Here is a 12,831-nt window from a genome sequence, read left to right on the forward strand (position 1 = left end):
CTGGATGAATTGCTCAAATCCGTAAGAAGAAGTTGAAGTAGTGAGAATAGTTGAAAAAGTGGAAATCGTTAAAAAGTTCAAAGTTGACGCTAAACTGAATTGTTGGCTATAAAAGTTGAAAAATGACAAAATATGTAGAACATTGTGAGGTCTTTAGCTGAAGCTGAAGAATAGTTGAAAAAGTGGAAATTGGTTCAATAAATATGAATTTCATTGAAAAGTTGAAGAACACCACTAATAAAATATAAAATAATTATAATAATAAAATAATTTCTTTAAATACATTTGTAGAAAAGCGGTAAGCTAAACTGTAAAACTGTCAAAAGTGGAAGTTTCAATAAATTGACTAAAAAGACTTATTATCAGCCATACCCATTGCATAGAAGAAACAAGAGAGAAAGAGAGGGATAGAGCGGAAAGGAGAGAGAGAGCGGGAAAGAAAGATAGAGAGAGAGGGGGAGGGAGGGAGGGAGAGAGGGAGGGAGGAGGGATGGAGAGAGAAGGAAATGGAGAGAGAGGGACAGGGAGAGAGAGAGGGGGGGGAGAGAGAGAGAGGAAAGACAAAGAGAGAGAAGGAGAGAGAGGGAGAGACAAAGAGAGAGAAAGAGGAGAGAGAGAGGGATAGAGAGAGAGAGAGGATAGAGAGGGAGAGAGGCAAAGGGAAAGAAACAGACAGAGAGAGAGAGGGAAAGAGAGTGATAGAGAGAGAAAGGAAGAGAGGGGGAGGTAGAGACAGGGAGGGAGAAGGAGGGAGAGAGTGAAAGAAAAAGAGAGAGAGGGATAGAGAGAGAAAGAGAGAGAGACAGATAGAGAGGTAGAGAGAGGCAGATGGAAAAAGAGAGATAGAGAGGGGGAGCCATAGCCTGATAGCTGAATATGTTGTGAACATTTTAAAGTTTTTTTGGCGTCTGTAGGTGAAAGTATGAAGGAGCTGAACATTTTGGGAGCGGAAGAAGATTTAAAGGAGTAGAAGGCTGCTCTCATTCACTTTAATGTTAAAAAAAAGTGTTAAAAAGCTTAAAATTAAAAAAAGTATAAATAGTAGAAAAAAAGTTGAAGAAGTCCCATCATTAGCTGAAAGAACTGAACATTTGAAAAGTTGAATGGTTTAAATAGGTTAAAGTATGCAGAAGTTACGCAGAGCCAAAAAACGTACAGAAGAGGGAATAATAAATAAAATCGAATAACAATAGGTGGAATGCTGTAAAACAGCATTCCACCTATTACAAAATTGTTGCATATCTGAATAAGACTGGCTAACAGTACATCTGCTGTTTGACATGTCCTGAAAAGTGAGGACAACACAGCCTACAGTAAAGAGTCTCCATGATAGGAGGAGATGGTATTTGATTATTCAGAATTTCCAAGAAACTCTATTCAAACTCTAAAATGTTCCTGTCCTGTCTACCCCATTGTAATATTGTATGTCTGTATATGTATGATCAGGTTGATGGCTAATTTCGCTGGTACTTGTGACTATGTGACAATAAAGGCTACTACTGCTATTAGTAGCTGGGCTGGACAAAAATGTGGCGGAATGACACAGACACACGTACAAATGCACACAAACATACACACACACACACACACACACACACACACACACACACGTTTATTTCTAATGAAGTGTTTTTATCTGTGTAAACCACACCTGCAAAGAATGACAGTGTTGCTGGCAGGAGTTTAAGGAAGAGGTTTGGATCCAGAAAAAAAAGCTGAACACACACACACACACACACACACACACACAGACACACACAAACACATACACACAGCAATTACTACCAGCTACTCCGTGTGCTGCTACTACTATTTCTTTACAGAAAAAGCCTTAACATTGATAGCAGCCTGAATTGGAAGTGATGAAAATAATACTAACTTACTTCTGTCTGTAAATGTTAACCTGTATAATGTCTCACCGTTTCCTGTTGCTCTGCTTTTTAAAACATCTTACCAAAGGACTACAGTTGAAAATTAGCTGCTGACACATTTACACAAATGTTTATTAATGTGCGTTGTCCTTATATATAAATTAATTTAATAAAATCTGTATATCACCTTATCGGTTTTTGACACTGGTTAGATCACAAGAAACATTTAAACACTCAACACAGGCATAATAAACAGCATTGATTAGCCAATCTCATCAGGCGGGGAACGGGAAGGAAGAAGGAACTAATTTCTGATTGGCTGATATTTACCACCTTTTGGACAGGTTTTGACAACTGATTTTTTTAGACTTAGACTGAAGTTATAAGGGTGTGCATTGGCCTCGGATCAGACACACACAGACACCCGGACTGAAGAGGAAGAAAAGAGCAGCTTCGTCTCTACCAGTGTTTACTCGACATACAAAGGTTTAAAGACTGTAAATCGACCTGAAGAGTTCAGCAGGTGAGAATCCTAGCAGAAGAATCTGTAAATGTCTTATAATCAGGATCACTTTGATCACATTGTGCTGTGTTTCTGTTTAACTGGACAGTAGAAAGGTTTCTTCATGCTGATTGGCTGACTAAAAATATCTATTTGAAATATTCTGTAGAATTTCTCCGTAGAATGACAGTGATCTGAAAAAGGGTAGCATGTATTATTGCCACAGGCTCTCATGTACATCAACACTGTTAATATTTCTCTCGTCTCATGCGCCATGTTAAAATATGATAGAACTGCATGACACTGCTTACGGTATGAGGCGTCTTGTTTGATGGGTCACACTACATGGGCACCTTTTCTGAAACGTGGATACCGCCAGAGGTTAAATTGGGCCGGAGCGCACCGGAGCGCAGCTCCGCCTCCTCAGGTCCACAACACACCCTGCCGGAGCTCAGCTCCGTCTCCTTCAGCATCAAACATTTTGCCGGGGGTTCAGCCCCGAATGTTTTGAGTGTAGCCCGAATGTATTTTGAAAAGTTGACTGACAAATATGAAACCGGACATCGTTTAGTGTCCACTCTCGCTGTAAAAAGCTGCGCAGCTTCAGGTTTATGGATGCGCTCTGCTGTGGACATGCTGCGCAGATGTGTCGCGTTTGAGCTCCGTGCATTTCTGCCATAAGTTTCGGGTTTCCACCTCCGATGTTTAGCAGCGTAGGCTACAGCCACTTCCCTAAACGTCTAAAACGGGGCTCTGTGTTTCAAACGGGGCTCTTTCTGTCAGAAGGTCTGAGATCTACCGTATCAGCAGAGCAATCACGTAATGCACAGCAGACTACGGTGCAGGTAGATTATTTTCTGAAATATAGTGACTTTATTCTTGTAATAGCTCGTAATTATAAACTTTATTTTTTTCACAAAATATCACATCTCCTCCAAATCTCAGAGAACACAGATGGGATGAGTTATATTTTCAATGTGCACAAAGTTTTGGACATGAGCAGAAATCTTGCTCAAACATCTGAAATATTACAGTCCAGAGGTTTATTAATAAATTAAATGAATAATGTATCACTAAGGTGAATTATTGTCATATGCAAATTTACGGAGGTTACTTCCCAAACAAAAGATGCAAAAGAGGAAAGAATAAATGATGCCTAAGCTACATGTGTGCTGACTCAGATATAATTAGAAAAGTCAATCTAAAGGAGAATAAATAGATGAAAGCAATACAGCTTACAGCCTTACTGCAATATTTTCCATTATGTTTTTAGATTTGGATTGTAATGTTTCCCTTTACATAACGATATTTCAGGCATATTTATTCAGAAAAAGGTAGTAGAAATAGGTGCATAAAAATTCACCAAAATGCAGGAAATGAAGTGTTTAATGCTAAAAAAATTCTGGGGGAGGACCCCCAGACCCCCCATCATAAGTCAGCACACAAATCTGGAAGCAAAACCTTGGCCTTTGGGTTGCCAGGCCAGTTATGATTAGATCAAATGTTGGTGCCATCTAACAAACTGGAAGCTTAAATGAACATACACTGGCTATGAACAAGCTGGGCCAAGTAATTACTGTTAAAGAGGCTATAATAATGGTTTCTGATTCTCTTAAATCAACATAATGTTCTTGTTTAAAAAGATTTTTACATATTTGCCAACCAATATTTTCAAACATGTTCAAATTCATACATTTTCCAAGGGTGAAATCCATTGCCTGCCTGTTAACATTAGCCTATAAAAGGTAAAAAAAAAAAATAAAGTAAGTGAATTGTAAAGTATTTCTCTTTGTTTGAATAACTAATCAACCCTACCTTACACATTGATACTGGAAAAAGAGCCCTTTGGTGTAAAAACACATTAAGTCATTTTACGGCGCGATTTTGAATGATGACCATTCCCCGTAAATAAGGGCTCCCTCTCCCTACAAAAGCCAATTAAACCACTGGATATCGCACTCAATACTTCTCTGTACCATCGCTTCTTTGTGCTGTCTCTCGTTTGACTTACAGTTGAAATGTAGTGCCGCTAAGAGAAGCCTACAGAATAACAAATGTGAGAACACCTTTGAAACAAAAATCTGGTGTGTATGATAAAATACGGCATAATTATTCCATTGCACAGCACAGACCTGCTGTACATGCCAAGGTATGAAAACCCAGTGTGCTTGGGCGCGAAGTGCAGAATGAGGGAGTGGAAGGCTTCAAGGGAGAAAGTCTGGTGCTGTGGAGACGGCTGTGAAACATCCTTCAGTAAGGAAGTCTTTGTGATGAGACTTTCAAGTTTTACTTTTTTTTAAAAAAGAGCTTTATCAAAGTTTTTAACAAAATACAAGTTTCAAGTTTTACTGCTCCCATTGGGCCTCATTCACCAACTGTTCTTACGAAGAAATGTGTTTTTAAACCCTTCTTACGCACTTTTTACGAAGATTCTGGCATTCACTGTTTTCTTAACTTGGATTTGTTCTTAGCTAAGAACAAAATCTACGAACACTGAAAAGCACTCTTACGCACATTTGAGTGATGACAATTTGCTCCAAATAATTGCTTACTGCATTTTTTTTAATTCTACAGTCGTTTACAATGATAGTATTGTACTGTAATGTATTTCTGATCATTTGTTGAAAAAAAAATCGGATTATGCAAAAAAAACACAGAGGTATTTAATATAACAAAAGGCAGCAGTACAAGGACTGGAAACATACAAACTCAAAAACTGACGGCAGGAGCAAACAGAACACACGAAGGAGCAAAAACCAGACATGGGGAAGGACACAAGACGATCTGTCAAGAGACAAAGGGAACACAGAGGCTAAATACATGAGGTGACGGGTAAATCAGAAACAGGTGAGACAACAGGTGAAGCACATCAGGGCGGGGCAGGACAATCACAAAGGAGGGAAAACACAGGAAGTAAAGTGGACAAGACAAGACAGAAAACCAACTATCAGAATAAAACAGGAAGCAGAACATAAACAGGGAAACATGAAATTGACTAAACACAGAAACTTGACACAACACTAAACACAATTAAGGGAGAACAGAGAACACAGGAAGTACCAAAACACACACAAGGGATAACAACAACAAAAACAGGAAACATACATAGGCCCTGGGTCCGTTCCAGGTAGGAGGTTTAACAAACTCTGAGTCTAACCCTGATGTCTGAGTTGATTTAACCTGAGATGGGAAACTCAGAGTTTTCGGTTCCAGAACAGCTGATATGAGTTGGTTCAATCAACTCGGAGTATGTTCACTCAGGGTTACGCGCGTGCACAAAAGACAGTATGAATGGAGCCATGATTCTACGATTCACCATGGTAACAACCACAAACAAACGGGTCGGCGGAAATACTCATGCACACAAAGAGCGAGTTTGAAACAGATATTAACAGTCTATGGTTTGAACATGTATTTCGTTAAAAAAGCAAGACAGCGGCTGCTGCTGCAAAAGAGAGAGAATTGGTGTGGGAGAAAATTGCTGCTCGAGTCAATGCGTAGGCCTACGCATTAACAGTGTATTAATTTCATATTTAATCACAGTTAACTTTACTGGTGAAAACTGGAAATGTAGGCTACACCTATAATTTTATTCAGGTGCAATCCTGCGGGCTAAAAAGTAAACTATATTCCCATTCTGAGGCTGCAGCACCATGATCATTAACAGAATTATAAGTATAATCATTTATTTCTTTTTAATGGCTCTCACTGGTTTGTGTCCAGGGAACACGTTTAAAAAACGTTTCAGAGTGATCACACTTTTCTGACGGCTCTGCATACAGTGGCTTTACTATTATGATCCGCTGCTGTTATAAAGAAAACTGCTGTTTGCAAAAAAACGTAATGCGACACAAAGAATCTGCTGGGATGTTAAAGCCTGTCCACGATGTTGAACTAGTGGAAGGATAAGGTATCTAGCCTACATATCTAATAGGCCTACTGTGATAAAACATACCTCTCAAATCGGTTATGTGGAAATGAAAAAACATCTATGGGACTCAATATCACCTCCCGACGTAAACTCTCTGTGAATTAATAGCCTACAGCTTTTTCATCAACGGGATCGTCGACAAAAGGACATGACATGTTTGAGAAAAAAAACCTTTTAGTCTGCCTAAACCACTATGTTTTTTTTATTCATGCAGATAAAACTGCATTAAAATGCGCCTGATACAGACTGAATGAATGAGGAAATGAGTTTCCCCTCCCTCTGAGAGGGGAGGAGAATGAGAGAAACTTGAGTTTTTTTCCCCGTTTCTCCTCCCTCTCAGTGGGAGGAGACTGAGAGAAACTCGAGGTTTCTTGAAGAAAACCTGCTCCCGACGAGGTTAGGTTCACAGACTCAGTTACCATAGTAACTGACTCCGAGGTTAAGTTACCTCTCTTTCTGGAACGGAAAACCCAGAGTTACCCTCATCTCAGGGTTAACCAACTCAGAGTTTTCACTAAACCTGCTTTCTGGAACGGGCCTCAGGTTTTCTTCAAGAAACCTCGAGTTTCTCTCAGTCTCCTCCCACTGAGAGGGAGGAGACTGAAAGAAACTGGGAAAAAAACTCGAGTTTCTCTCATTCTCCTCCCTCTCAGAGGGAGGGGAAACTCATTTCCTCATTCAATCATTATTATAATAATGCACTTTTATCTGCATGAATAAAAAAACGTATTGGTTTATGTTAGGCAGACTAAAATGTTTTTTTCAAACATGTCACGTCGTTCTTTGTCGCAGAGAGTTCACGTCGGCGATATTGAACCCGGCAAATAAAGCTGTATTAATTCACAGAGAGTTTACGCCGGGAGATGATATTGAGTCCCGACTGGATGTTTTGTTCATTTCCACATAACCGATTTGAGAGGTATTTTTATATAATACGTATATCAGCATAGCTTATCCTTCCACTAGTTCAACATCGTGGACAGGCTTTAACATCCCAGCAGATTCTTTGTGTCGCATTACGTTTTTTGCAAACAGCAGTTTTCTTTAGGCCTATAACAGCAGCGGATCATACTGTAATAGTAAAGCCACTGTATGTGTATCTGTGTGTGTGTATCTGTGTGTAGGCTATTGGTGTGTAATGGATCATACTGTAATAGTAAAGCCACTGTATGTGTATCTGTGTGTGTGTATCTGTGTGTATTGGTGTGTAGCGGATCATACTGTAATAGTAAAGCCACTGTATGCAGAGCAATCAGAAAAGTGTGATCGCTCTGAAACGTTTTTTAAACCTGTTCCCCGGACACAAACCAGTGAGAGTCATTAAAAAGAAATAAATGATTATTATAATTCTGTTAATGATCATGGTGCTGCAGCCTCAGAATGGGAATAGTATAGTTTACTTTTTCGCCCGCAGGATTGCACCTGAATAAAATTATAGGTGTAGCCTACATTTCCAGTTTTCACCAGTAAAGTTAACTGTGATTAAATATTAAATTAATACACTGTTAATGCGTACGCATTGACTCGAGCAGCAATTTTCTCCCACACCAATTCTCTCTCTTTTGCAGCAGCAGCCGCTGTCTTGCTTTTTTAACGAAATACATGTTCAAACCATAGACTGTTAATATCTATGGTTCAAACTCGCTGTTTGTGCGCATGAGTATTTCCGCCGACCCGTTTGTTTGTGGTTGTTACCATGGTGAATCGTAGAATCATGGCTCCATTCATACTGCCTTTTGTGCACGCGCGTAACCCTGAGTGAACATTCTCCGAGTTGATTGAACCAACTCATATCAGCTGTTCTGGAACCGAAAACTCTGAGTTTCCCATCTCGGGGTAAATCAACTCAGACATCAGGGTTAGACTCAGAGTTTGTTAAACCTCCTACCTGGAACGGACCCCAGAAAACTACTAAGAAGCAACAGAAATGGCACAAAACACAAGGCAAAATACAGAAACCATAACAGAATGCAAGGCAAAAACACAGAAACCACAACAGTTAGCCAGGATGCAATAATGTTAGAATGTACTAACTTATAAAGAGAGAGGTCTCCATTATGTTTTATCACTGACTTGAGATTGATTATGGTATTTGTGTGCCAGTTGGATTTTATCTTAATTTTGTTTTATTTTAATTAATAACTAACTGACCCTTTTATGTGTTTCACCAATCATTGCTTTGTATGGTCCTTTGAACACACAAACCAACCTATAAATTCTCTCATTTGCTGGGAGATTTACACTTTAAACTTTTTCACCAACGTCTGGATTCCCGCACAGTCTTTCTAATGTCAGTACAAATACTGACAAAGTAGTGCATGGCAGCATCATTTGAAAATATGTTTATATATATATATATTTTTTTGTCTTTTCCAGCAAGTTTGTGCCGTGGATGTGGTCCACAATGGGGGTGCCCGGGGTTTTGTTGTTGCTCCTAATGTTGCAGAGTTTTACAGAAGGCATTTCAGGTAAACAATCTTACATCTTGTCATCTTGGGGTACACATGTTATTTTTAAATACAGTACAGCACAATACAGTCTAATACAATTAGTTCCCAGGTCGACACCTCTCTCTCCTAATATGTTCAATAAAAGACCCCCAGATCTTAGGGTAAAACTTGGGGTGGGCATTTGACAGAGTATACCAAATGTCTTCAAGGTATCTCATTTTATTATGACACATGTTTACTGTGTAATTGTACTTTCCCTTTTGAAAAAGAAAACCAACAACCTTAATTGAAATAGATTTTTGTTGTGGATATTTTTCTCTTTTTTGTGTCACATATGGGTGGGCTTCAGTTCAAAGATTCTAAGTAAATAGTACCCCAATATTTATCCTTGATAACATTTAAGATAAAACATTTTATTTGTCACTATCAACGTTGCATATTCCTATTCTGGTGATTAATTGAAGAGATATTCTTACATTTACTTAGATATTAAGATGCAATTTTTATGACAGCACCATTACATAAAATGAAAAATTCTAGATGTTTTGCACATCATTTCACACTTACTTTCCTATATATCTAATATCATTTTTAGATACTGATTAGACCTTTGCCTTTGCCTCTCAACATGCCTTTGTAACAATAACTCTCCATGAGACTGGTGCAATTTTAAGAGACAACTTGAAACCTCACATTCAGTGGTGATTTTTTATTATGCCCTTGGGAATATATAAATATAATATAAATATATCATAATCTGTGTATGTTTTCTTTGTAATTGTAATCATAGAATGCTTTAACACATATATTCTTGTATGCAATATTTTAATTTTCACCTTTCCAAAAGGAAAAGCTACTAAAACATAAGCAACAGCATGTATCAAACTATTACTCTTTATTACCTGCAGGCTCCTTAGCACCAGAGGTGTATAGTCCAGGTGCCAGAAAGTAAAAATCCTGCCATGTTTTTGGATCTGCCTCTACATCTAGAACAGGTGTTTTCACTAACGAGCTCATCTACCTGGTAGAGGAGCTGGTTTAGTGATGGTTGGGACCGCTGCTGGACAGGATTTCTACTTTCTGGCACCTGGACTATACACCTCTGCTTAGCACGGACAGTGCCATATATTTATCAATACACAGCACAGTTATGGTCGGGGCATAGATTCTAACTTACACAATCCTCAGTCAGATAAACGATCAATGCGTCAGGAAGACTAACACATTCAACTAAACAACTCCTCTGCCCCTGACATCTTTCTGTGACTAGGGGATGGAGAGGGGGGATGACAGGTAAACAAGGGGCATTTGGGTCATTTTGCTAACAAGGGGGATGGAATAATGTTTACCCATATTTAAAGTACACTCCATTTCTTCTTGCTCACATTTAACTAAAAAAATGGTCTCATCAATGAGTTTTAATATTTGCCACACACAATAGATATTGTTTTGTAGATGATAAGTCAAATGTATAGTAAAAGATAAGTTTGTGTTAAAAACATAAATGAAGTTTTGTGCACAACAAAAACATGATCTGTTTATCCAGTAGACGTGTTGTTTATATTCAACAGGGGGACAGACCTATTTTGTTTTTTCACCCGCTGCTAGCTATATAGTTTAGAGAATATTATAGATCCAAGACTAGGGTGGGACTCAGAAAAAAAAGTCACAATTACAAATCTGTCCGCTACTTCAGCAGCACGGACAGTGCCATAGATTTATCAATACACAGCACAGTTATGGTCGGGGCCATAGATTCTAACTTACACAATCCTCAGTCAGATAAACGATCAATGCGTCAGGAAGACTAAACTAACACATTCAACTAAACAAATCCTCTGCCCCTGACATCTTTCTGTGACTAGGGGATGGAGAGGGGGGATGACAGGTAAACAAGGGGCATTTGGGTCATTTTGTTAACAAGGGGGATGGAATATCCCCTCTAATCGCCTACTGGTTATAAAGAAAATTAGGCTTTCCCTAATTAATGTAATACTGATGGCAGTAAAGGCTGTAGTTGTCACGTGAGTTCACAGTGACTTTTCTTTCAGTTCAACCAGGACTCAACAGCACAGTTTTACCAACCACACCTCATCCACCACCTCAGAACTTCACCACCAATCAGGGGAAAACTGCCACAACAACAGCAGGCCCCTCTGTCTATTTCAACTGTGGAAACACAGTTTGTCCTTTAGGTACGGACTGCATCAGTAAAAATGGCTCTGAGCTGTGCTGACCCCTGTGAGTACTATACAGTACTGAATGATGACTGGCGTTCAACGAACAACACATCAAATCAGATCATACACTGTGACCAAAATATCAACTGGAATGGATGGTATCGCATGTTTCTGGGGCAAACCAGTGCTCAAATTCCAGAGAGGTGTGTGGGTGAAAACAAATGTGGAACTCATGCTAGTCTGTGGATAACCGAACCTAATCCCACACAGTCAGGTCAAATTGTTATGCGCACTGTGTGTAATGCCTGGGCCGGCAGCTGCTGCCGTTTTACCACAAGCACCATCCATGTCAAGCTCTGCTATGGAAACTACTATGTCTACAAACTTGTGAAGCCTTCCGAATGTTCCCTTGCATACTGTGCAGGTATTGTTCCATTTCTTACTGTAACAACAAATTCAATATATTCTCATCTGATCCATCAAAGTGTTTTAGACTTGTCTAAACACTACCTTGTCTTGTTCAATTACATGTACAATTTATGAACAAAATCATTTCACTATTTTTTTATTGCAAAAAGAGGCGAGCAGAACCGGCCCTACAGTTTTACCAACCACACCTCATCCACCACCTCAGAACTTCACCACCAATCAGGGGAAAACTACCACAACAACAGCAGGCAACAGCACAGCAGTTGAGGGGCAGGTCCGTCTGGCCAATGGAGGAAACAACTCCTGCTCTGGCAGAGTAGAGATCTTACACCGTGGACAGTGGGGGACGGTTTGTGACGATGCCTGGGAGCTGGTTGATGCTCAGGTGGTGTGTAGACAGCTGGGCTGTGGCAGAGCTCGTTCAGCACTATCAAATGCAGCTTTTGGACAGGGCAGTGGACCCATCTGGTTGGACGATGTCAGTTGTTCTGGAAATGAATCATCAATAACAGACTGCAGACATCCAGGGTTTGGGGTCCACAACTGTGGTCACGTTGAAGATGCCAGCATCATCTGTGAAGGTAAATGTTTACCCATATTTAAAGTACACTCCATTTCTTCTTGCTCACATTTAACTAAAAAAATGGTCTCATCAATGAGTTTTAATATTTGCCACACACAATAGATATTGTTTTGTAGATGATAAGTCAAATGTATAGTAAAAGATAAGTTTGTGTTAAAAACATAAATGAAGTTTTGTGCACAACGAAAACATGATCTGTTTATCCAGTAGACGTGTTGTTTATATTCAACAGGGGGACAGACCTATTTTGTTTATTCACCCGCTGCTAGCTATATAGTTTAGAGAATATTATAGATCCAAGACTAGTGTGGGACTCAGAAAAAAAAGTCACAATTACAAATCCGTCTGCTATTTCAGCAGCACGGACAGTGCCATAGATTTATCAATACACAGCACAGTTATGGTCGGGGCCATAGATTCTAACTTACACAATCTTCAGTCAGATAAACGATCAATGCGTCAGGAAGACTAAAACATTCAACTAAACAACTCCTCTGCCCCTGACATCTTTCTGTGACTAGGGGATGGAGAGGGGGGATGACAGGTAAACAAGGGGCATTTGGGGCATTTTGTTAACAAGGGGGATGGCATATCCCCTCTAATCGCCTACTGGTTATAAAGAAAATTAGGCTTTCCCTAATTAATGTAATACTGATGGCAGTAAAGGCTGTAGTTGTCATGTGAGTTCACAGTGACTTTTCTTTCAGTTCAACCAGGACTCAACAGCACAGTTTTACCAACCACGCCTCATCCACCACCTCAGAACTTCACCACCAATCAGGGGAAAACTGCCACAACAACAGCAGGCCCCTCTGTCTATTTCAACTGTGGAAACACAGTTTGTCCTTTAGGTACGGACTGCATCAGTAAAATGTCTCTGAGCGC

General features: G+C 39.5%; 1 protein-coding gene and 1 long non-coding RNA gene across 2 annotated transcripts in view; both read left to right on the forward strand.

Annotated features, from left to right (window-relative positions):
* The window catches only part of LOC120556305 (deleted in malignant brain tumors 1 protein-like), a 58,666-nt gene that overhangs the window by 33,472 nt on the left and 12,363 nt on the right, over positions 1-12,831 (forward strand). The window lies entirely within an intron of this gene.
* Positions 2,260-10,934, forward strand: LOC120556170. Its single transcript, XR_005638816.1, has 3 exons — positions 2,260-2,394; positions 8,681-8,772; positions 10,806-10,934. It is a non-coding gene; the product is annotated as an uncharacterized LOC120556170 (long non-coding RNA).

This window comes from Perca fluviatilis, chromosome 1 (genome assembly GCF_010015445.1).
Source record: "Perca fluviatilis chromosome 1, GENO_Pfluv_1.0, whole genome shotgun sequence".
Taxonomy (NCBI): domain Eukaryota; kingdom Metazoa; phylum Chordata; class Actinopteri; order Perciformes; family Percidae; genus Perca; species Perca fluviatilis.